Source organism: Octodon degus, unplaced genomic scaffold (assembly GCF_000260255.1).
Source record: "Octodon degus isolate 3935 unplaced genomic scaffold, OctDeg1.0 scaffold00103, whole genome shotgun sequence".
In the NCBI taxonomy this organism is placed as follows: Eukaryota; Metazoa; Chordata; class Mammalia; order Rodentia; family Octodontidae; genus Octodon; species Octodon degus.
The window spans coordinates 8,751,737-8,755,126 of NW_004524679.1; positions in this window are offsets into that span (position 1 = coordinate 8,751,737).

A 3,390-nucleotide genomic window follows, 5' to 3' on the forward strand; every position below is an offset into this window, starting at 1 on the left:
CTGGTGGGCTGAGCTGGACACACACACACACACACACACACACACACACACACACACACACACAATAAATAAATAAACTTAAAAAAAAGAAGTCTAAGAGTTTTTCAAAGAAAATTAGACTACTCCTACAAAAAGTGATCATACAAGATTTCGTAAAATGAAAAGATATTACATGCTCCTGGATAGGAAGAAACAACATTAAGAAGATGGCCATTCTACCAAAATAGCTGTACACATTTAATATAATCCCTATCAACATACAAGCACCATAACTCACACAGCAAGAGAAATCATGCCTAAAATTTATTTGGAACTAGAAAGACGTAGAATAGCAAAGGCAATGCTGGGCAATAAAGACAAGGCAGGAGGCACTACAATTTCTGACTTGGAATTATACTACAAGGCTACTGTGGTAAAATCAGCATGGTACTTGCAATAAAATAGACTTGAGGATCAGTAGAGTAGATTAGAAGACGCTGAAGCCCCTACGATCACACTCAGCCACCGTATCTTTCAGAAAGTTGCCAAACTTACTCACTGGAAGAAAGATAGCCTCTTTAACAAATGGTGATGGAAAAACAGGCTCTCTAAATGGTGAAAAGTAAAACTTGACACAGAGCTATCACCATGCACTAAGCTAAAGTCAAAGTGGATTAAAGATCTAAACATTAAAACAGAAAACCTAAATCTCCTAGAAGAGAAATTAGGAGGAACTCTTGAAGACATAAGGGTAGGCACAAAGTTCATGAACAAAAATCAAATCCCAAGGGAAACACTTGATAGAATTAACAACTGTGACATGCTCTTACTGAGAAGCTTTTGCACTTCAAAAGAAATTACCAACAAAGACAAAAGAAAACCAACAAATTTGAAAAAAATACATGAGAATTATGTACTCAGACAAAGGTCGGCTCTCTAATACTTATAAAGAATTAAAAAACACTATTGCACCAAAATTTATAGACCCAGTAAATAAACAGGCACCCGAGATGAACACACACTTCTCAGAGAATGAAATTCCGAAGTCAATAAATATATGAAAAAATGCTCCACATCACTAGCCATCCTTGAAATGCAAATTAAAACAACATTGAGATATCATTTCACCCCAGAAAGAATGGTTATCATTACAAAATCAACAAACAACAAATGTGGAAGAAGATGTGGAGAAAAAGGATTTCTTCTCCACTGCTGGTGGGAATGTAGACTGGTGCAACCATTATGGAAATCAATGTCCGGACTCCTTAGAAAACTTGGAGTGGAAATTCCATTTAATCCAGCTGTTCCTCTACTGGAAATTTTTACAGAGATCTGAAAATATCATATCATAGTGATATATATGAGCCTATGTTTATAGCAACACAAGTTTTGATAGCCACATCTAGGAAACAACAAAAATGCCCATAACTTTAGGAATGGATCAAAAAGTTTTATTTTTAAACAGTGGAGTATTACACAGCTGCCAAGCCATGGCGCTGAGTCATCCACATGACTGTCACTGACAAAGAATCTACAATCTAAGGAAAGAATCTCAGGATTAATCCTAACCCCTTAGGATTAATTTCACTGACCTTATCAGAACCAAAATCTAGAACTCTTCTTGCATAAGTCTTGATTTATTTGGTCTTAACCATCCAGCAGAAAAATATAGTAGCGAAGTACAAGAAATAAAGCCATGCTGTTATCTTGACCTTTAGAGGTCTCAGGTTATAAATTTCTGATCTTACCACTGAAGTGGAAGCCCCAATACTATTATGGACTACGAGGCTCTTTTAGAATATTTTGCTGAGTTAACACACCTATAATACTCAAATGAGTGAACCAAACAAAAAGGGGATATATAAATGAATGTTCTTTTTGTATCTGTGTATTCAAAATGGTGAGGATCGATATATAGTTACATTCTCTTAATGGATAGAGGGATTTTTCTAATAGTGTTTGGAAATAGGATATCATGTTCACATCCTGTATGGTAAATAACCACTAGGAAGAATATATGCAATGTGTTAATTATTGAAACTCTCCTAGCAATTTGTTTTGAAATTGTCTCATTGCTAATTGTTTCTCAATAAAATTTTGGAAAAAAAAACTCCAATATCTGACACTGTGTCTCAAGTGGGAGACCCAATGCTCCTGTGGATTACTGGACTGTTTTTGAATATTTTGCTAAGTTAACGTACCTATAATTTTCAAATGAGAGTTATAAACAAAACAGGAGTTATATAAATGAATGTCTATTTTCTATTTGTTTGTTTTCAAAATGGTCATTATAGATATATATTTATATTCATATAATTTATACAAGATTTGGTGCAATAGTGATGTAAATAAAATATTACGTGTGTATCTTATACAGCAAATGACCAGTAGGAAGACAGTTTGCAATGTGTTAATTTTAAAAACTGTCCCACCAATTCGATTTAAAACTGTCTTACTGCTATTTGCCTGTCAATAAAATTATAGAAAAGAATTCAAAATTGATAACATTAAAAAAAAGTAAAATCACTCTCAATCCTGCAAACAAACATACATTTGCCATATTAAGATTTCTTTTAAAACTATATATCGAATAATATAAAATAGCTAAAATGACATTGAAAATCATGTAGTACAACAAAGTTGTGTATACACATTACAGTATCAAAAATTAAAAGTTCTATTTCTAAATGCTATATCAGCATTAATATTAAAAGTCTTCATCTTTTAAAATTTTATAAAAGGTTTGTTTTCATGAAGACTTATATTTATGTTCTTTCCATGGAAATCTGAAAAAAAATTAAAAAGAAAAAGTAAAAGAAATTGTTCAGCTCAGAAACATATGTTTCTTTGTTTAAAATAGTATATTGTCAACATTTTGGCCTTAACCAGTCAAAGTTAGTATTGAGGACATGAGAAAATCTGTACTGTAACATCATATAACTCTGTGATTTCCAAATTTTCTGACCAACCAGATTATAAGGACACAGTGCGAGATGATTGAAGTTATAGAGTGTGCCTAAGAAGAATCACATGGAGAGAAAACATTTCTCAGGCTTTCACAGAAAGCAAATTTGTAAAGACATGGCTGTGATTCACCTACATGGCTGAAACTGGTAAGAATCTATAAACTGCAGTACAGGTTTTCTTGGCAAACCCTGAGGGTATTTGACTGAACTTGTCAGTTACAAAAGTTACATTTGTTGTTATATAGGTCTTCTTTTATCTTGGTCTTAACCATCCAGCAAAAATGTATAATAACGATGTATGAAAAATAAAGCCATATTAATACGCTGAAGCTTTGAAATTTTCAAGTCAACAACTTCTGACATTTTCAGTCCTATGTATAGCCCATTATGATTATAGACTACTGGACTATATTAGATTACTTTGCTGAATTAAAGCACGTTCAAT